The sequence below is a fragment of the Thermobia domestica genome, chromosome 2 (assembly GCF_964235325.1).
Source record: "Thermobia domestica chromosome 2, izTheDome1.hap1.1, whole genome shotgun sequence".
NCBI classification, from domain to species: domain Eukaryota; kingdom Metazoa; phylum Arthropoda; class Insecta; order Zygentoma; family Lepismatidae; genus Thermobia; species Thermobia domestica.
The window spans coordinates 373852478-373876440 of NC_137455.1; the positions used below are offsets into that span (position 1 = coordinate 373852478).

Sequence of the window (23963 nt, forward strand, 5' to 3'; positions counted from 1 at the left end):
TTTTATTCTTAAATCTTTAGTGGAAGAACATGAATTGAAACCTACTTTGATCTTGAACGGAGCAAAAATTTTAAGCATGAAAGTGAATCACTTATCGTTTATTGACTCCTTAAATTTCATGCCAATGGCTTTAAGTAAATTATCCAAGGCATTTCATTTACCCGCGACCAAGGGATATTTTCCACACTTTTTTAATACTGCTGCAAATCAAACGTATGTGGGAAAATTACCGGACATCCATTATTATGGTGCAGATGAAATGAAAGTGGATGAACGAGAGAAATTCATGACATGGTACAACGAACACCAGAACGATACGTTTATTTTCCAAGAAGAATTGGTAAACTATTGTGTCCAGGACGTCAACGTACTTCGAATGGCTTGTATATCTTTCATGACCACTTTTGAACAAGAAACTCACGTCAATCCTTTCCTGGAGACTATCACTTTGGCGAGTGCGTGCAATTTAGTATTTCGACGAAATTTCTTAAAACCCAATACTATTAGCATTCTTCCTGCACGAGGATACCGTCACAGAAACAATCAGTCACGGATTGCTTTGCAGTGGCTTGCCTACATGGAGGAAAAAGAGGGCCATCCAATTCTACATGCTGCGAGAGGAAAAGAAGTTTATGTTGCTGGTTTTCATCTGGACGGCTACTACAAAAATCCCGACACTAAAGAGGAACACGTGTATGAGCATGCCGGCTGTTTTTATCATGGCTGTCCTCTATGTGTCCCTACAGGCCGTGATCAGCCCATTTATGACAACTCCGAAGAAACAATGAACTATCGCTACGAGAGAACACAGCGTAAAATGAAGTTATTACGATCCATGGGATATAAAGTACATGAAATGTGGGAATGTGAATTTCGTCAAGTGTTAAAATCCAATCCAGCATTGGCCTCTTCTTTAAGCACACATCCTTATATTAATAAGACACCATTAAATCCAAGAGACAGCTTCTATGGTGGTCGTGTTAATGCCATTAAATTGTACCACGTCGCAAATGAAAATGAAGGCGAAGAAATAAAATTCTTGGATATCGTTTCCCTGTATCCTTATGTGAATAAATGTGGACGGTATCCAATAGGGCATCCACGAATATATCTACAGGGAGATCCAGAAATGCCCGACATTCAAGATGTCAACGGATTAGTCAAGTTGAAGATTTTGCCTAGCAGAAATGTGTTTCATCCAGTACTGCCATTTCGCTCAAATAAGAAGTTGTTGTTTCCACTTTGTGCTGCCTGTGCCACAGCATTAAATCAAGATTCTGAATGTACACATTCGGACAGTGAACGAAGTCTAACAGGAACGTGGGTGTCCTATGAAATTCAAAAAGCCATTGAACTTGGGTATCAAGTCATTGAAATTTACGAAATTTGGGATTACGACATCACCGTATATGATCCAGAAACCAAGACTGGTGGATTATTCAGCGAATACATTAACACATTTTTGAAATCTAAGCTGGAATCTTCTGGATGGCCTGCCAATTGCGTCACCGAAGAAGAAAAGCAGCAGTATATTCAAGTGGTACAACAACGGGAAGGCATAACTTTAGATGCAGCAAATATAATGACAAATTCAGCACGTCGTAGTCTTGCAAAACTCTGTTTGAATGCCTTCTGGGGACGACTCGCTATAAGAGACAATTTCAGCCAAACGACCATCATTAACGACCCCAAAGAACTGTATCAGAAATTAACTGCTCCAGATATAAAAGTCAACCAAATTTTACCTGTTAACGATTCGATGTTATACCTTTATTGGCAGTATGAAGATGATGTTCCAGTACAAAATCACAATGCTAATGTTGTCCTTGGAGCATTTACAACGTGTCAAGCTCGTCTGGAACTCTACAAATATTTAGAACTGCTGCAAGAAAGAGTACTATATTTCGATACAGATTCCGTAATATTCACGCAGCGACCATCACAGCCCACAATAGAACCAGAAGTATTTCTTGGTTCAATGTCAAATGAACTGGAATCAATTGGACCAAAAGCATACATTAAAAAATTCGTGTCTGGTGGCCCAAAACAGTACGCCTTGGAAATCTACAACCCCGACACGAAATCAACCAGTTATGTATGCAAAATTCGTGGGTTTACACTCAATTATACTGCAAGTCAAAAGCTAAATTTTAACAGTCTGGAGCAAATGATCATAAATCAATCCAGTGAAAAAATCTCCATTAGCACGCCGCACAAAATTTACAGAACCCACGATCATCATCTTGTCACAAAACCTGAAGAAAAGAAGTACAGTTTCAACTATAAAAAACGCCGATTAATACCAGACACATACGAGACATTGCCCTATGGGTATAAAAAAGCCAGAACAGAATAACAGCCATATTTTCTCCTAATCCCACCAACATCACCTCCCAAAGACGGGGCAAAGAATCAACGCAACACGGGACATGCTTCAACGAGGCCACAGCGGAAACAAAACTCAGATGACATCACCTTGCAGAAACCCGTGGAGAAATAAAAAGGAATTCAGGTACGTCACATTTGCGTTTCTTTTCTCACCTCACTCTCTCTTGATCAGTTAGTTCGATGTTAATAATCTGTTTTTCTTCTTTCACAGGAAACAAAATTAATATTACCATGTATATTCATATGTTTTATTTTCTCTTTACAGAATTTGTACCCATCACGGACACGTCTTCCTTTGAAGAAAAAAGAAATTCTGTATTCATTTTCACATGCTAAAAATAAATGTACAAAAACATGATTCTGTGTTTTTTATTTCACATCCTAAAATCAAATTCTTTTTCCTGTACTGCGATTTCAATTTCTTTTTCTGAATCAGTTTACCGGTAAAATAAATCAATGTTTTACGAAAAAAAAAATCAAACTAAATTTTTGTTTCAGAAAATTTTTAGTGTACGAAAAAAAAACTGATTCAGAAAATTTTTGTGTACGAAAAAAAAAATGTTTTCAGAAAAATTTTTTGTGTACGAAAACAAAATTCTGTTTCAGAAATTTTTTGTGTGTACAAAACAAAAACTGTTTCAGAAAAATTTTTATGTACAAACAAAATTCTGTTTCAGAAAAATTTTTATGTACAAACAAAATTGTTTCAGAAAAATTTTTGTGTGCAAAACAAAAATCAGTTTTCGTCATGAAACTGCTCCGACTAAATGAATCGATTCATTCTGATAGTGTTGGCAACACTGGAAAAATTTCGGTAAGTATCGCTCAGACCCTGAGTTACAGCGAACACAACTAGATTCGAACCAGCAACCTTACATGTCTGATTCATCTCTAAATACAGCCAACTAAACAATAAGATTATGTGTATACGTCAATGCTTTGCACTGAGTCAACAAGGTTTTCTTCAAGGTCAAAGTTGCACACGAAGTAAAAAAGATGACAACGCAGATCTTCTATCTTTCTATATGAAACATAAACCTAGTATAAACTGCTCGCACTGAAATGTGTAATGTAACATAATCTGCTCGTCTTCTTTTCATACGCGAAACTGTTCGCACTGAATGGAGTACGGCGGCTCAGCGCTTCAATCCACAACGAAGTAAGTTCATGTTTCCTCCTATCATTTTTTCATCATCGTTTCAAGGGGACGTTAAACTCAACATTTCTTAAACTAACACAAAAATCGAACTCGGGACCATGACATAGTAATCAACAAACTGAACTTCTCAATGGGCCATGGTGACTCAGCTCTTATTTCTGATGTGTGAGGTCTCTGCTTCAATCCGCAAGCAAGTAAGTTTATGATGTTTTCTCATTTCTCATCATCGTTTCAAGGGAACGTTAACATTTCCTGAAACTAACACCTAGAATCAAACTCGGGACCATTGCATAGTAATCAACACACGTGTACGATGGCTCAGTGCTTGTCTCTACTGTATGAGGTCCCTGCTTCAATCCTCAGTCAAGTAAGTTCATGTTTCGTCCTATCATCTCTCACCGTTATCGCGGGGACGTTAAATTCAACATTTCCAAGAATCAAACTCGGGACGATTGCAAGGTTCACTCCTAAAGCGGAACAAAATGCCCCCTAAAAGGGAACGAGGTGGACCACCCAAATTTTGTAGTAATATATATTAGGGTCCAGTACTATGATACCAAATGTTTAAATTTGGCAATTTCTAAAACTTAAGGGGCGGGGCAAGGTACCATTCCCGGGGGTGCACATATGTACTTATGTTTCATAATAGGGAATGGACTCCTATACATGGCCATATAACCATATAAGGTAATAGGATCTCATCCAAGGAAATGAATTAGGTCAAAACCCAAACACGTGGTTGTACTAAAAATTTGGCAATTTTGTACCCCTGGAAGGGAACGAGATAGACCACCGAAATTTTGTAGTAATATATATTAGGGTTCTATACTATTATACCAAATGTTTAAATTGGGCAATTTCCAAAATTTAAGGGGTGGGCCAAGGCACTCCTGCCGGGGTGCACAAATGTACCTATGTCTTACAATAGGAAATAAACACCTGTATACACCCATATAAGGTAATAGGACCTCATCCAAGGGAATAAAATGAGCCAAAAACCCAAACATGTGGTTGTACTAAAAATTTGGCAATTTTGTACCCCTAAAAAGGGAACGAAGTGGACCACCCAAATTTATAGTAATACATACTATTGTACCAAAATGTTTAAATTGGGCAATTTCCAAAATTGAAGGGGTGGGCCAAGGCACTCCTGCCAAATTTAAAGGGGTGCACAAATGTACCTATGTCTTACAATAGGAAATAAACACCTGTATACACCCATATAAGGTAATAGGACCTCATCCAAGGGAATATAAATGAACCAAAAAAAAAAAAAAACAAAAAAAAACCAAACATGTGGTTGTACTAAAATTTTGGCAATTTTGTACCCCTAAAAGGGAACGAAGTGGACCACCCAAATTTATAGTAATACATACTAGGGTTCTATACTATAATACCCAATGTTGAAATTGGGCAATTTCCAAAATTGAAGGGGTGGGCCAAGGTACACCTCCCAAAATTTAAAGGGGTGCATTAATATACCCATGTCTTATGAAAGGTAATGAATCCCTGTATATGCACATATAACCATATAGGATAATAATACCTCATCAAAGGGGATAAATTAAGTCAAAAAACCCCCGAAATTTGAATTTTTTTTTGGCAATTTTTTACCCATAAAAGGGAACGACATAGACACCCAATACTGATAGAGGTACATACTGTGGTCCTAGGCTACCACACCCAATTTTTAGATTTGGCAATTTCCAAAATTTAAGGGTGGTCCTATGTACCCCTGCCAAAATCTAGAGGGGTGGTCCTAAGTACCCCTAGGTCATTGACACGGGCCAGGGACCATGGGTCCTGGGGGGTGGTCCTATATACCCCTGCCAAATTTTAGGGGGTGGTCCTAGGTACCCCTAGGTCATTGACCCCGGCCAGGGACCATGGGTCCTGAGGCAGGGACCCAGGGGCCAAAAAGTTTCCTAAAGTAACGCAATTACTACTAACATCAAGGCGAAACAAACTTCTGTCCATATATGATATGAATATATAGAGCAAATTATTTAAACCAAAAAAACCTGGTTTAAACCAAAAAAACCGTTTTTTTTGGTTTTTCTAATAAAAACCATGGTTTTTGCCAACCCTGATCACAGGTAAAAGAAGTGTCTGAGAAGCAGTTTTTTAAAATTGCTATTATTATTATTAATCAGCTACATAATATATCAAGTATAATGCTCATGAAAAATATTTAGATGTAAGGGAAATTTTATGAAGGAATACTGGAAGAAAAGAGAACACTATTCGGAAGAAGATAACCAACCAAAGTAGTTCCACAGACAAAGCAAGTTTTCCGTAAAAGTATGTGCTGTGGAAAGTAATACTGTTTTCTGAAACATTCACAATTAGATATTTTCCGTTGCTTTTGGGTTAAGTTTATGGTCCATGTTCCGTAAAGGGATTCCAAAACTACACTGGACCCCCTTAAGCTAACATAACCTAATAGAACCTAATATAACGTTATATTATGTAATCAAACGAAAATCAATAGAAAGAAGTGGTGTCAAAGAAACTGGACCCCCTTAACGGAACATTGACCAAGTTTATTAATGAATATTTTAACAGTAGAAATGAGTTACTCAAAATTATACATGTATCTGAAAGAATATTATGTAAGCCAACAAGTTTTACCCACTCTAGTTTTAGGAAAAGGTAAGGAAAACATATCTTAACTGATCAATGTAATAAGTTACGTAGAAGATGGAACTGAAGAAATGTCACTAACCACGGATAAAGGGAAATAAAACCATAAAGCTTATTTGATAAAGTAGAACCTCTCAGTCCTGCTTGCACACTCACCATTGTCCATCTCTAAATTAGTCCACACAAACCCTTACGGGTTAACTACCGGAGTAAAGTCCAGAAATACGAAAAATATCTAAGAAAGTGTGAATTGCTTATTTCAGTAATAATATACATGAGAACCCCCTGATCTGCGTGTCTTCTGTGTTACGTAGTATACTGTGTTATATTACCACTTCTACATGAAATACCATAATTTTCTACGTAGTGCAATAGTAAGAAGTATCCATGTGCACAAAGCATGCAATATGCGTTAAATCCCTCCCCCCACACACATAGTCATAGATAAAGTACAAGGGCACTACACATGCAGATATAAAGTACAGGTACGTCCTTTTATATTTTCGTATCAGTCGGTAAGTACACAAAAGTCGCTTTGTTACCACCTTTTAAGTTCCTACATACTCAATAAATAATCCTTAAAAGTATGAGCGTCCTGCTCCTTCGAGAACTAATGCAGCTTCATGTATACTATATCCTATTTCTCATGAAATTCTAGCTAACTAAACAAGTTTAATATTGTGTTTTTGAAGGTTCCCCCCCCCCTCAGATCCGCCTCTTCATTTCCGTATCTGAAGACTTTAACCGAAACGGGCTATCATCATCGCATTTTATTTTTCTTTAGCCTTTTTCCTTTATTTGCGATAATTGAAAGGAAGAAAGGGAACACGGAACAGGGTGGGAAGGACGAGACCACAACACTCAACATCCAACAATGAACAAACAAACAAAACAACAAAATTTCAAAAACAAAAGAAAAACGAAAAGAAAAGAAGTTTAAAGTCTGAAAAGCTGCGTGTCGTTGGTACTATTTTGAGTGGAGGTACGCTAACGTTAAAAATTAGCGTGTAAACAGGAAATTAATTTCCCGTATTCAAAGATGGCAGTTGCATGTGACATTTCGGTTTTGTGTTTTATAAGAAACCTATATTGGTGAAGAAGAAGTGATACTACGTTTTGTAGAGTGGCACAGATTATTGAAATTGGGCAAAAAGTGTGGCAAATGTAGGAAAGTATTGAAAATAAAGAAGTGCAGGAACATTTACATATTCAAATGTGAACATCGTGTTGATCGTGTGAAAATAAAGTGAGCACGTGAAAGCTCATTTATCAGAGCACTTATTCAAGTCCTCTACACAGCGTAAAGGTAAGTAATCGCAGGGAATGTGTGAATTAACCTAACGTACTCTAATGTTTTTAGCAACATTCTGGTTTACGTATATACCCACCATCGCTGATGCGCCCGTTTTCTACGGACATCCCCTCCCTTAGCTCGGGGCCCTTTCTGCGCTCCTGCCCTGACTTGATTAGATAGTTTTGTGATAGATTTGATTCGTAGTTTTGTGTCCACTTAGCATACGTTGGTTTGTGACTTTTATGGCGTATTTCCAGACACAACATTTACATGGAAAACACAAAAGTAATTTTGAAGTGAATGTGCACCGAGGAATTCTTGAGAAACAGTTTCTAAGAAAGTGACAGAGAACTTTCTGATAAACGGCAAAATTTTAATACTTTTTACCTTGAAAATACTGAACCTACTCTGTGGCACAAACGCCTCCCTTATTATAACCCACACTGTCAGCAAAATATTATGTCCCCATGACTCTGTTATATGAGTATATTCGGAAACGGGTTTACTGGATATGACAGGTTTTATTGTGTCTCTATGCGCATCGAGAATAGAACTGGTGTATAAGTATACTACGAAAGATGAAGTCGTCATATTCTTACTGGTAAGTCATTCTCAGTACAATCTTAACTAGAAGCGCGGAAAATACGCACTAATATGTGCTACATTACTACGTAGCTAGTTACTAAAAGCTAGTAGTTGCCAATGCAGGGCGTAAGGCACTTTAGCAAAGGTTTGTACGTCCACAAAGAATGATTTTTTTTTTTTTTTTCATTTTCCAATATGACGGTTATGGCTTGTGTATAGCCCGCTCCCCCCAGTTCTTTGTCACCGGAACTGGAAGAGTCACTACTACCACTACTACTACTACTACTGCTTATATCGAGAACAGAACCCAACCAATCCCTGCGGGGCTTCTAACCCGTTCCTACTACTACTACTACTATTGCTACTAACTACGGTTATAGTCAAGGAGCCGTACTTCCCATTTAGGAAAGGACAAGAAACGCCATACTTTCAGGAATTATTCATTGACTATCTAGGATGTTAAAAAGTAGGTAATAGACTGAGTTCTTGCCCTTGCACTTAGGGTGTTTAGGTAGTGCAACAGTAAGATGTATCCTCGTGCACGGGAGATGATAAGTAGCTGTTCTTAACTATTACCCTAACTACCCCTACTACTTACTACTTCTACTACCGTACTATTATCACTACTACTGCTACTGCTACTACCACTACTACTACTACTACTACTACTTATACTAAAAGAGCTTCCTTACCACAAGATTTACACCTTAAATCTACATAACATACGATTCCGATTCATTATGAACTAGTATGAATCGTTAGAATCACTATGATTCGTTAAAAATCAATGGGGGGAGCGAGCTATACTCAATCCGACGGTTTATTTTCCTGTTTATGGGAGAATTGAGAATGTGGGAGGAAAAGAGACCTCGGAGAAAACCTAATGACACGATACTATCACCACAAACTCGCACGGCCTAAGATTGAATTTAAGACCCTCGCACCAAGTGCGAGCTCCAACGCCGAGCCACTGTGTCGCCAGCTTTCTTAAACTTGGCAATTACAGTTACATTCCATAAACCATTAAACTGATATAAGCTACACGAAATTATGTTCTATTGCTAACTTCATTCAGTTTAGCAGTAATATTACTTATGATCTCTTCCAGTCCAGTACAAGGAATGCGAGATAAAAATACAAATTACATTTGTAGTATTGGAGTATGTTTAGTACAAGGGATCCAGAAGCACGTAAAAACACACAATTTAAAGGAGAAATGAATTATGCAAGTACTTAGGCGTAACCAAATCTAATCTAACCTAACATAAACTAAACTTACCTAATATTATAGAAATAAGCGAAATTCTATCAATTTTGGGAAAATTATGCGGGATCCCTACATTAATTTAACAAACTAACCTAACCTAAACTAACCGAATGTGAACAGAAATTACCAAAATTGTAACATTTTTTTAGAGAAAAGAGCTGGACCACTTCTGCTAAACATAGGCCGTAGTATTTTTTTTTCTCTCGAGAGGATACAAACCTAACTCAGTTACTGCTATGCCTACTTCCAATACACTTTTATTGCATATTTTACCCGTAGTCTTCCATATTGTGATGCTCAATACATTCAGTCCTTGCACTTACTTCAAATAACATTCATTTGTACTGAACGTGTACCAGCTTATTAACGCTAAATTAACTTTTCTTAAAGTGGACACGTATAAGGGAACACATGCAGTAATTTTGCTTTCAGAAAGCAATGTAAATGCGAAGGAATAATGAAAAAAAAGTAATATCCTCATTACAAAGAAACTCGTACGCATGTCGCTCTACAGGACCGCATTGCATCATCTGTATCATTGACAATTCATAATACACTTCGACTACATGGTCATTCAAAGATTTTACACTTATTGTTAACTTAGCTAAAACGATAAAGTAACTCCATCAATGTAAACTTACTTCACACAACTCCTTGCAATTTATAATTCGGTAGGAACCTCACCACTTCTCTCACCCTCCAACCCACTCCAAGACCAGTGTAGCCAACAGAAATTACAGTCATCAATATAGTTTGGAAATTATAATTAGTACCTAACTATTACAGTAAAACCTTTTTTGAATGCTATTAACAAGAAATATAATTAAAAACATGATATGGGTATTGGAATCATCACTTTGTCCTTAATACAATTAATTATCTTCTGATAGAACATATTGTATAGTCTGGCACAACTGATTGCGCATGCGATTTTGTTTATGTAGCAAAATTTGTCTGATTTACTTACAAACATAAATTATGTATATTTACAAATTAAGGTGCATAATACTTGTATTAAATTTTACTGTTTTGTATCCAATTTAGGTTCAAAGTAACACCACAGAATAAAAAGTTCTCTGACATGAAACTTCATTGCGAAAAGATAAAAAGAAACGAATAGCCTTGACATATGCAGATATGAAAAAATTTTAAGTACACATGTGGCTGTATGAAAAGGTCCTTTAAGAGCTTATTAAATAATTCGCTATTTTCACAAATTTCCCTAGGTGATATTAATTTTTGTTGTTCGAATATATAAATTCATTAACGCTAGGGAAATATTATTTAACAATTTGTCATTTATTTTTGGCAGTGTTGTGAAATTTTCTCATACTACATTTGTTGATCATTAAGTTGTTTTATATTAGTTGATTTACTATGTTGCTATTTTCTCTGCGTGGTTACCAACTTTTTAACATTTTCGTTTCTCTCTGCTTGGTAGTTTCAATTTTAACTTCTGACAGTTTTTCACGTTCCAACTGTACGTTTAGTACTGTTCCTGGGTAATAGATGTCTCTGAATTCATAGTTAAGATCCATTCCAGAAAATCAAATTGGTTTCTGGTTTCGCAGAGCTTTCCAACTGTTGAGTTAAAAATATACAGTACAAGATGAAAAAATCTCTTATGAATATATTTAGTGGTTGTGTGTTTATTTATAATATCAAGAACTTACTTTTTCTAGGTTCCTTATAATATTTTTTGACTAGAGAGTAGTTCGGCCATCTTGGTGCAACAGCAACCAATAATATTTGCGAATACTAATTATGCTTGTATTCCTGGAAGCGACAGGAATTTCCAATTAGAGGAGGACTAGGCGTGGCTACAAAAGGTGAGAGATCTGTTCATTGGAGTTTGTGAACCGCTTTGACTATTGGTCCGTGGACATCACATGTCGTGCAGATTGATTCTGTCAGCGACAACTAAGAAGTCCTGGATGACATTAAATTTGAGGAGCATTTAAATAAAATGATTCTACAGTATTGAATTTGTGCCGAAAGCAAAATGTAGTTATATATATTTATTTTTTTAAACGGTCAGGAATAAGTACATAAACCGCAAGTAAATTACCTCTGAATTGTAAAATACAATAAATACTATATTATAAATTCTTATAGTTCTACTTGTAAAAATATGTACTTGATATGTGAAAAGTACAATTTTAAATCAATGTGATTTATTTTACACTAAACTCAAACTGAAAAGTAGTCTATGCGAGCACAGATTTAAATTGAGAAAAATCGACATTATTAGGATAGCATAAGTACCAAGCAACTAAGATATTCTTTCGGAACTTTGCATTACGTCCATAAAGGAACCTTGATTTACTGTCACTTGTGACGGAGTAAAATTTTAACATACATTAGAATTTACATTTTAAATATCTCAGGGGAGTTACAGATTATTAAGGTGTACGAAATGCAATTCATAAGAAGCTAATTTTGTCTTTCTAATTGCACCCTCTACTGGTTAGAACGCCGTTTAACACTCATCTTCCACAATTCCAAGCATTCTCGTATCATGCATGCTATTGGTTACTGTGGTCGTAAAATTTGCTTACGCTATTCCTTTTTGCACAAGCGCGTTTACATTAAGGCGTGGTTTCTACTTGAAGTATTATAATGCAAATAGATTTCTTTGTATGAGATGGCTGTAACAGTTTATTGTCAATATTAGTTGTATCTTGGTATTTTTAATGTATTTTCTATTTAAATATGATAAAAGCAGTTTTCTTTGATTTGTTTTTTAATAGCAGTTGAGATTTTGCAATAAGATATTTAGGTGCTATTGATACGAAAAACATATTGTAACAGTTCTGATATAGATCGAAACTAGCTGAATTTTTATGAGCCAATTGAGTTGGAAATTGCTCGAGTCACTTCAGATTATGGATTTTGATTGGATGGAATTACACAATCTCTTTTTGTTAAGGCGTGTTTAAATAGAAGATTTACTACTAGAAAGTGTGGCATAGTACACAATTTCAGGGCGTCTAGCTCGTATAAGTTGGCCAATCACTGAAATCTCCATGCTCCTCTATGCTCCAAGTCGATTGGTGGATTCCACGTCTGTCTGAAGCCCTACACACAAAATCCTTAAATCTACCTAGGGGTAGGTGAGTTATTTTTCTGGAAGAAATTCGGAATTTGAAAATACTCAATACAGTATATCAAGAAGATAAAGTATATATCTGCAAATATAAGAAGATAAATTATTGGATTTATGTTACTAAAATATGCAATACAGTGAAAATATATACCATCAGTCAGCAAACGATTCACTCTAAAATGCTTTGTAATGCTAAAATTGATTTACAGATGGCATTTAAGTAACAAAAAGGCTGTATGTAGACGAGGACATTAGTTTTTGAACTTTTTTTCCTGAAAGGGGGCAATAAATGAGCCTTTTCAAGAATTTACATCTGCCTATTTTGTATGCTAGCTCACAGGCTACCAGAAGGTGATAGGAGGCTTCAAGCACACTTTTCTTGATATTTTTAATTTGTGTTTTTTGAACTTCACATTTCTCACTAAGTTAATTTCCATTTGAAGATAACAATGTAATGATTGTAAAGATGATGGAAAATTACAAATATTTGATCTAAATTATCGGAAATAATAGTAAAGAAATTTTATTTTGTTATTTTTAACGTGAACATTTTGACTCAGCTTTGGTCTCGTTGGTATTGATTTCGAAGGGTTCACTAGTAAGTTTGTTGAATCACCAAGAGATGGCAGCATAATGAATAGTCAGCACCACCTGTTGGTGACTTTGCTAACTACTAAATGGTGCACGTGTAATACAATATTCTATGTTGCAAATCTTCGAAGTGGTTATACAACCTGTCACTAGAGTGCAACACAGAGTACCTGGATAGTGTCATCTATTGGTAGTAGTTTAAATTACGCGTAGCATTCAATGAAAAGGCACGAGAAATAGGCCCACATCAAGGAATGTGCGTGAAATTAAAGTATATCGATATAAAATTTCGGCCAAAGATTGAGAGAGAGAGAGAGAGAGAGAGAGAAAACAGTAGTTTTCAACGGAAGAAGACAAATAACTTCAATCTTTCTCCTATAACCATATAATGGAATATACCAGTCGCGTACAGAGAATTTCCTCAAGGGAGTGGTTCAAGTTAAAAAATGAAATGAAATCTTCAAGTTTTACGTACCGCGATTATGCCGGTTAGGCTAAAGGAGATGGTGATGATGAGAGATGAATGAAATGGTGGAATGAAGACAGTGGGAGGAAACGGGAGAACTCCGAGAAAACCCACGAGCACGGTGTTTGTCCACCACAAAGTCCACACGGCGCGAGCTGGGATCGAACCAGGGACCCCAAGCACCGGAGGTGAACGCTCTACCACTGATCCACCGCTCTACCACCTCAAGTTAATGTAACTCATTTTTAATAATAATAATAATAATAATAATAATAATAATAATAATAATAATAATAATAATAGTAGGCCCCCGCGTATATTGAGCCGAGTCAGCAAAAATTTTCTCGATTCTGATTGGCTGAGAGAGGTCACGTGACGTTAGACCCCGCCCACGCGGGAAATTCAAATTTTCAGGTCACGTGGTATGACGTCATGAGTCACCCTGCGGGGAAATCCCTCACTAATTTGTTCCCTTTTACGGGTAAGATGTGTGTTTCTGATTGGTTGATAGCTGTCACGTGATTTTACACCCTGCGATATTTGAAATTCGTTCCCTTTTACGGGTAAGATGTGTGTTTATGATTGGCTGACAGAGGTCACTTGATCTTAGGCCCTGGGATTTTTTAAAATTCGTTCCCTTTTATGGGTAAGATGAGTCCTTTGGTACCACGATGATAGAGGTCACGTGATCTTAAGCCCTGTGACTTTTGAAATTCGTTCCCTTTTTTATGAGTAAGATGAGTGTTTTGGTACCTCGATTCTGATTGTTTGATAGAGGTTACATGATCTTAGACCCGCTACACGCTGAACAGGTCACATGGTATGACGTCATGTTTTACCCTTGCGGGGAAATCCATCACTAATTCGTTTCCTTTTACGGGTAAGATGAGTGCTTTGGTACCTTGATTCTGATTGGATGATAGAGATCACGTGATTTTAGATCCTAGGATTTTTGAAATTAGGGTGTCCTTTTTGATGTATACTTTGATATCTCGATTCTGATTGGTTGATAGAGGTCACATGATTTTAGACCCACCACACGGTGAACAGAATACGTGGGAAAACCCCATCACTCATTTGTTTCCTTTTACAGGTAAGATGAATGTTTTGGTACATCAATTTTGATTGGTTGATAGAAGTCACATGATCTTAGCACCCCCACAGCCCATGAGTGAAATATAGAGCGATATGTCGGTGATCCTGGATTTTAGAATTTAGTTCCCCTTTTTGGTACCTTAAAGTTCCCGTGGAGGGTTCAACCCCATCCTTAAATAACCCTTTTATGGTATGATATTGTACTGAAGTTTACCTTAAATATTATCGTTCTCTTTGGTAGATAAGATGATTACCAGCTTTTTTACCTTGATGGAGATTCTGTCCTTGAATTAGTAGCCTATGTCTCTGGAAGTAACAATGGTGAAAGAGGGGTGTTGCTTGTAGATTTCTTATAACACATTGTTGTGAGTTTAAGCGATTTTTTAAACGCTCAGTAAGCGCTTCATTAATGGAAACAGTGTTGCCAGATTTTTTTAACCTAAACTGCTCCGATTCTTTTCGAAACGGTTCCGCAGAGTGCAAGAAATTTTAAACTAAAAAATTTTTCGAACTAAAAAAAATTTTAAACAAAAATTTTCAAACAAAAAATTTTCGAACTAAAAAATTTTGAAACAAAAATTTCAAAAAAATTCGAACTAAAAAATTTAAACTAAAAACTTTCGAACTAAATTTTCAAATCAAAAAATTTTCGAACTAAAAGGAATTTAAAAAATTTTCGAACCCAAAAAATTCGAACTAAAAAAAATTAAAAATTTTTTCGAAAAAATATTTTAAACTAAAAACTTTCGAACTAAATTTTCAAATCAAAATTTTTCGAACTAAAAATTTTAAAAAAATTTCGAACCAATTTTTAAAAATAAGTTTCGTACTAAAGATGTAAACCACATTTGAAAATTTTCAAATTAAAAATTTTTCGAACTAAATTAAAAATCAAATTTTGGACACTAAAAAAATTCTTTAATTATTTTTTCGAACAAAATCATGTAAACCAAATCTTGAATATATTTTCCACCTTAAATTTTCAAGATTACCATGATTTGAAAACAAGTGTTCAGGGTTTCAAGAAATAATAAAACATATTTTTTTTTTCAACTTGTTGTATTTTAACGAAAAGTATGTGCTCTTCCTATACATGTTTATTAACATAATAAATACAGGATCTAGTTTAATGAATATATTGGACGTATCATCATCTTCGAATGTTGTAGACGTATCCTGTAAAGAAAAAGAAGAAACGACGGATTACTTTAAGAATTTCTTTTTTCTGAAACAATAAAAATGAGTCAATATTGATAAGAGAGAAATAAAACTTACTCGTAAATGATGGATGTGCTTAGGCTCATCTTCCCCCTCCTCGGGTACATTTCATCCACTGATGGTGGTTTACGAACTTTTTTCTGGGTACTGCATTTTTCTAGGTGTTGCTGCTTTGTGGTTAAGGTTCCTCCTTGGATACGAGATGACTGCATTTTCTTCCACTGATGGTTGTGTCGATGGTTTATAAACTCTTGTGGGTACTTCATTTTCTTCTTGGTGTTGCTGCTTTGTGGTTAAGGAGTGGAAAAAGGAAAAGGAAAAAAAGAAATGGCGGCCTTATTGGGTGTTTACAGTTTTTTCTTCATCTTCTTTTTCCAGTTCCATCTTCTGTTTTTTAACGTACCCGTACGGAACCGTATCGTAGGAATTGAATTCTTTAAATCGACGTTTTGTGTACTGGATACTGTACATTTTTTCTTCTTTGCGTGTGACGATGGTATGGTCTTTGGTCCTGCATATCTTATGGGGGATAGTGATGGTGACTTGTCCACGGCATTGATTTGTAATCATTTCTTTTAGCGTGTTGAAATTTAATTGTTGTCCTGCATTGTAATTTAATGTAAATCCTCTAATTTTGCATATGTAACTGGTGACGTTGGTATCCGGATTGTATATTTCTAGGCTGTAATTTTTTGGTCCTCCACTGACAAATGTCTTGATGTATGCTCGTGGTCCATAAGACTCCATCTCATTCGATAAGCATCCCAAGTACGTTGAAGGTTCAATGGTTGGCTCCCCGGGCTTCTCCGTAAATATTACAGAATCCGTGTCGAAATATAAAACACGTTCCTGCAACATTTCCAGGTACTTGTACAGTTCCAGACGTGCCTGACATGTTGTAAATGCACCTAACACGACATTGGTGTTTCGGTTTTGAACAGGCACATGTTCATTGTACTCCCAGAACGCATACAACATCGTATCATTGATGGGTACAATTTGATGGAGTTTAATGTCGGGGGAAGTGAGTTTTTCATAAAATTCTTCCGGCCGATCAATAATTGTGGTCTGGCTAAAGTTTGATCTTTGCGAAAGTTTTCCCCAAAGAGCATTAAGACAAAGCTTAGATAAACTTCTTCGTGTAGGATTATTTTCAATTTTGGACCGATCCAATGCAATACCTTCACGCTCCAGGACGGTTTGTATGAATTTTGATTTGTCTTCTTCGCTGACACAGGAACTAGGCCAGCCAGACGCTTCCATTTTCGATTTCAAAAATGTATTGATATATTCCGTGAACAAGCCACCTGTTTTCGTGATGGGATCATATTGTTCAATGTCATAATCCCAAATTTCAAAAATTTCCACTGGTTGATATCCTAATTCTACTGCTTTCTGGATTTCATATGATACCCATGTTCCAGTGAGGCACCGCTCCTGGTCGTTGTGTGTACACGTTGCTGTAGGGTCCGGGTTCATTTCTTCGGCACACGCAGCACACAGTGGAAAGAGTAGTTTCTTGTTACATCGGTAAGGCAGGAGACCATGATAAAGATGGCGACTTGGTAATATCGACATTTTGATTAGACCATTGACTTTATTTATTGGTGGTATATTTTCATCACCCTGTAGATAAATTCGTGGATGGCCTACAGGGTATTTAGCACACTTATTGATGTAAGGATAAAGCGAGACAATATCGTAATATTTTATTACTTCCCCCCGCTTTTTCGTCGACTTGGTGGTACAATTTCACGCAATTGGTCCTTCCTCCAAAAAAGCTATCTCTTGGATTTAATGGTCTGCGGTTCATGTACGGGTGATTTTTCAGATACGTCGCCATTGCAGGATTTTGTTTTAAGAACTGATTAAATTCGCACTCCCACATTTCATGTACAATGTACCCCAATTCACGCAGTCTTGCATTTTTTCTTTGCGTTCGTTCATAACGGAATTCCATGGTGTCTTCTGGATTGCTGTAGATGGGCTGATTACGGCCTGTAGTAAAACATACTTTACACCCGTGATAAAAGCAGCCGGCATGCTCGTAGACGTGCTCCTCTAACGTCTCAGGATCTTGGTAGTAACCATCAACATGGAATCCCGCAATAAACACTTCTTTTTGTCGGGCCGCATGTAAGATTTGTTTTTCTTCGCTTTTTTCAATGTAGGCCAGCCATTGCATTGCAGCGATCGATTGGGTACTTCTCCATCGATAGCCATGTGCCGGTAGAATTCCTATGGTGTTGGGTTTAAGGAAATTCCGGCGAAATACTAAATTGGAAGCACTGGCAATCGTGATCGTCTCCAAGAAGGGATTCACTTTGGTTTCTGTTTCAAATGACGTCATAAACGAAACACATGCTTGTCGCAGTACATTGACATCTTGAATACAATACTTGAGAATTTCTTTCTGGAAATCAAACGTGTCATTACGATGATCGTTGTACCACTGCATGAACTTGTTTCTGTCTTCGACGGCCATTTCATCTGCACCATAATACTTTGTTTCTGGAAGTGGTCCAATATACGATTGATTCTCCTTGGTGTTGAAGAAATGTGGGAAGTAGCCTTTGGTTGCGGGTAAATTGAACGCTTTTGACAATTTACTTAATGCCATAGGTAGGAAGTTCAACGAGTCAATGAACGTCAGATTATTCAAGGTTAAACTCAGTATCTTGGTTCCATTTAATATGACGTCAGGTCTCCATTGGCATTGTTCTATCATGGTCTTTAGGATAAAATGCCCATCGTATCCCTTAGCGTTGTGCGCGACACAGAAAATCCTATTTATATTGGGACGACGTTCCCGCAAGTACTGGAGAAAATTATAAACTGGATCCTCTCCTTGGAAAATATGCTGGCGCTGACCACACGTACTGCAAGACTGCTGGATATTATTGTTTTCAACACATACATAACATACTTGTTGTGCAACCAATAAATTTGGAATGTGTACATACGTATTATCGCCAATATTCGTGTCCTGCATAGATTCTATATCATAGAATATCAACAAGGCTTTCTTTGCGTGCATGAGTGAAGGAACACCAGGTTTCAAGCATTGTCGATCAGGAAGCATAAAACATTGATGCGATCCTGGAACAATCTTCTTACAAACATTGCAAAAGATCTCATTGCAATCATGAAGGCGTTGTCCACTTCGTACAAAGGAATATACTCTGTAGCATCTAGTACATTGCTTCACCATTTTGCATACAGGTTCCCCTTGATGATATATTGCATTCCGATGATTGTTAAAACATTCTTCGCCGTAAAATTGGCGATTGCAGTCGTTGCATAATATTGACGTTTGGTTCTTGTCGCATAGAGGTCTCTGTAAACATTTGGAGCACGTTACAGGACAATTTTTCACATGCTCATTACGTTTACTATACTTTTTATGGCACGCTTCACAGTAGAACTTGGTTGCAAAACAAGCAGTTAAAGATTGAATGATGTCAAAATGTCCAGCCAAACAAATCAAATTTATGGGAGTGCGATTTTCATCGTTGGGCCCCTCGTACATGATGTCACGGCCTGTGAAACTAGTATACACAGTAATTTTATATTCTTTGAGGTATGCCTGGAATTGTCGAATTTCATTTACACTGGCACCATGATCCAAATTCACTCCTGCATTTGAACATAATGCATTCACTTCATCGTCCACAACACATTTTGATTGATCTTGATATTGTCTATGTCGTTTCACATCTACATTCTTGTATTTTTTCAGGCCAATAGCAATAACAAGGGCGAACGCCAAACACCTTGAATCTTGATTTTTTACACGTACAATCCCTCGCTTGATTCGTAACAATTCTTCATTTTGAAGTACTCCTTGTCGCAAACCGCCGCCGTAGCCACGTGGAATATCCACACGATGAAAATGAACAGTGAATGGCTCGTGCAGGAGAAATGCATTGTTACTTTGTAACACTCTTTCAAAGGAGGCCCACATCGTTTCCAGTGTCAAGTTTCGCGCTTGGCGAAAACTCACCCAAAATGGTTTATTCGTGTTCCGTGGTGATATTACTGATAAACCAACCATCGCCTCATCGTCGACATTAGCTAACAAATGGTCTAGCATTGATTGGAAACTATTATGTACATACTGTATGATATCGGTTCCTACGGGCGGTGCGTTGAATTGAACTTCGAGCATTCTGCCTTCAATGTTAAATCGTCTATAATGACGTGTGATTTCATTGCGAACAATAAAACCCGATTCGGCCATGTTAATAAAAGGAGAAAACTAACAAACAGGTACGGTAAAACAAATATGTAATGTGGGGAAAAAAGGAATTATGCAGCGTGAATTTACTACAAAAGAAAAGAAGAAAGAAAAATCTTAATCACCTGATAAACAGGAAATCATAACATTCATGATAAATTCTTAACTAAGCAATTCATGTAAAGGTCCTGAGTTTGATTCCCTGGCGGTGACGTTCAGAATCTCATTATGAAAGCACGTGTACTAGAAATCAAAGTTAAAAAAATAAATAATTATGTTACTGAAATGAGTTTTTTATTGATGTCAAACTCGAGACCATTACATCAGCATTTAACTGACCTATCATTCTATAGTGATAAAAAGAATGCATGAAATGAATGAATGTTTCATCAGTGCTGAGATGTTAGAAAGCACGCGTAAGCATTTTTTTTCCCCACTCACAAAGACCTTTAAATGATGCGTTTGCAAGTTGAAGAGATTCATCAAGCATTAACGTAACACATACGTAATTGTCAAAACAAAAATCTGTATAGCGTATTTTTTTTTATTATTGTGACTAAGCGGTTAGCGTACATGGTTCGGATGTGGAAGGTCCTGGTTCAAGCCTCGGTGGGTTTGCTTTCCACGTCGGTGCATGTCAAGCCTTTTCTGAAATTTAATATTCTCACACGTTATCATACATTCTTTTCAAAACTAAGCTAAATGGTTGACGTACACCTCATAATACATAAACGTACATAAATCGTCTATAATGACGAGTAATTTCATTGCGAACAGTAAAACCGGATTCGGCCATGGTTAAAAATGAAAACAAACAAACAGGTACAATTGCGATAAATGTGATATGGAAAAAAGGAATTGAGCAGCGTGAATTTGAGTTGATTTTTTGATTTTTTAGTTTAGCGTCCCTTTCAACAGCGAGGCTATATGAGACGCGGACCTACTGATTAACGTGTAATCCGAACCACATGAGCTCCCGCCGGGAATCGAACCCAGGCTTCCGACGCCAAAGGCGCGTATGCTAACCGCTTAGCCCAGGAAATCATAACATTCATGATAAATTCTTAACTAAGCAATTCATGTAAAGGTCCTGAGTTTGATTCCTGGCGGTGACGTTCAGAATCGCATTATGAAAGCACATGTACTAGAAATCAAAGTTTTTTTTTAAATAATTATGTTACTGAAATGAGTGTTTTATTGCTGTCAAACTCGAGAGCATTGCATCAGCATGTAACTGACCTACCATTCTATAGTGATAAAAAGAATGCATGAATGAATGAATGTTTCAACAGTACTGAGATGTGATAAAGCACTCGTAAGCATTTTTTTCTACTCACAACGACCTTTAAATGATGCGTTTGCAAGTTGAAGAGATTCACCAACCATTAACGTTATACATACGTAATTGTCAAAACAAAATCTGTATAGCGTAAATCTTTTAACCACATATTCATGCACTCGTGGCTAAGCGGTTAGCGTACATGGTTCGGATGTGGAAGGTCCTGGTTCAATCCTCGGTGGGTTTACTTTCCCACATCGGAGCGCTGTCAAGTCTTTTCTGAAATTTAATATTCTCATGCGTTATCATACATTCTTTTCAAAACTAAGCTAAATGGTTGACGTACACGCCTCTGGCCCATGTTCAATCCCAGGTGATTGCTCGAATATCACGTTAAGCTGAAGGGGCCGCTAATGCTTTTAAAGGGAATCGAACCATATTATTCTCAGACATAGTTTCTGAAATTTTGTAATGCATTCTTTTCAAAACTAAGCGCACACATTTTTCTGGCCATGGTTCAATTCCCGACGGGTGCTCGCTGAAGGGACGCTAAACCATATCATTTATCGTGTTTAGTTTTAATGTGTAGGGGGTTCCTGATTCGTACTCCCACTTTCCCATTCCACTAATTTCTTCATAGTCTAAATATTTCGTACTAAAAGTAAAACAGTGTATTCGTGATCCGCCCACAAATATAAATAAAAATGATTTTGGAATCTTGGGTGACAAATAAAATCTCACTGAACTTACCTCAAATTCAATGAACAAAAAGTCGGTGTAGTAAAGCTTCTTAAATGAAGACACTTTTCAAGAACAGATCTTCTTCACACGATAGTTGAGAGCGATGTAGGATTTGAAAAATGAAATTTAGATTTTTATTTAGGTCGCTGTGAAAACGACGTCACCGTCAGCCAATCAGAAACGAGGAAATTTATAAAATGACATCACAACGAACCAATCAAAACGCTCGCTGCTTTTCGTCATGAATCACGAACCAAAACGATGTGTAACAATCGATCGTGACGTCATTCAAGTTTCTCAATAGTTACAACATCTAGTATCACAGTTCTGATCCCAAAATGCTTTCTGTCAGGATCATGTCACTACTTGTCGTAACTGTGACGACATTTCATTTTCCTCATATTCCATACGAGAATGTCAATGTTTGCTTTTTTTCCATGAATCATGCTGACACGTTCGTAGTAAAACTAAAGTAATGCGATCCGCTGACGTTTGCATTTTTTCAATCATATGTGCTTCTATGTCGTCACACAAAGAAGTCTATCAGCATTTTATTTTAATCCACGTTACACTGTCAGATTTATTTTCTTAAAGTATATGTGTATCCTTTTCAAGAACCATGGTTCGAAACCCACCAAGCATAATTAAATCCGAATTCATTCATAGCTAAGCGGTTAGGATACACGTCTTTGGTTTGAAAGACCTGAGTTCGATTCCTGGAGAAACATTTCTTAGGATTTTTCAAAAACTTGGTTTCAATTTCTAGTTCGAAAATTTTAAAAGTTTAGTTCGATAAAAAGTTTGATTTGAGAAGCGTTACACTGTCAGATTTATTTTCTTAAAGTATATGTGTATCCTTTTCAAGAACCATGGTTCGAAACCCACCAAGCACGATTAAAACCGAATTCATTCATAGCTAAGCGGTTAGGATACACGTCTTTGGTTTGAAAGACCTGAGTTCGATTCCTGGAGAAACATTTCTTAGGATTTTTCTAAAACTTGGTTTAAATTTCTAGTTCGAAAATTTTAAAAGTTTAGTTCGATAAAAAGTTTGATTTGAGAAGTGTTACACTGTCAGATTTATTTTCTTAAAGTATATGTGTATCCTTTTCAAGGACCATGGTTCGAAACCCACCAAGATCGATTAAAACCAAATTCATTTAAGCGGTTAGCATACACATCTTTGGTTTGAAATACCTGAGTTCGATTCCTGGAGAAACATTTCTTAGGATTTTTCTAAAACTCGGTTTCAATTTCTAGTTCGAAAATTTTAAAAGTTAGTTCGATAAAAAGTTTGATTTGAAAATTTTTAGATGTGATTTACATCTTTAGTTCGAAACTTTTGTTTTTAAAAATGTTTTAGTTCGACAAAATTTTGTTTCAATTTTTTTAGTTCGAAATTTTTTTTGGGTTCGAAAATTTTTTTGTTTGAAACTTTTTTGTTTCAAAATTTTTTAGTTCGAAAATTTTTGTTTAAAATTTTTTAGTTTCAAAATTTTTTAGTTCGAAAATTTTTTGTTTGAAAATTTTTGTTTAAAATTTTTTAGTTACAATTTTTTTTTAGTTCGAAAAATTTTTTAGTTTAAAATTTCTTGTACTCTGCGGAACCGTTTCGAAAAGAACCGGAGCAGTTTCGGTAAGAAAAAATCTGGCAACACTGTTTCCATTAATGAAGCGCTTACTGAGCGTTTAAAAAATCGCTTAAACTCACAACAATGTGTTATAAGAAATCTACAAGCGACACCTCTCTTTCACCATTGTTACTTCCAGAGACATAGGCTACTAATTCAAGGACAGGATCTCCATCAAGGTAAGAAAGCTGGTAATCATCTTATCTGTCACAGAGAATGATAATATTTAAGGTAAACTTCAGTACAATATCATGATACCAAAA

The 23963-nt window shown here is 36.5% G+C and overlaps 1 protein-coding gene across 6 annotated transcripts in view; it reads right to left on the bottom strand.

Moving 5' to 3' along the window:
• The window catches only part of LOC145678848 (mitochondrial import inner membrane translocase subunit Tim17-B-like), a 35714-nt gene extending 24895 nt beyond the window's left edge, over positions 1-10819 (bottom strand). Inside the window, exon 1 of one of the 6 annotated variants that reach the window (XM_081749411.1) lies at positions 10713-10819. The gene's annotated coding sequence lies outside the window, so the exon portion shown is untranslated. Of the gene's footprint in view, positions 1-9555; positions 9900-9977; positions 10136-10303; positions 10323-10712 lie in introns of those variants that run through there. The other 5 variants (XM_081749412.1, XM_081749408.1, XM_081749409.1 and 2 more) reach the window with 5 other exon arrangements.
• Positions 10820-23963: the final 13144 nt, after the last annotated feature.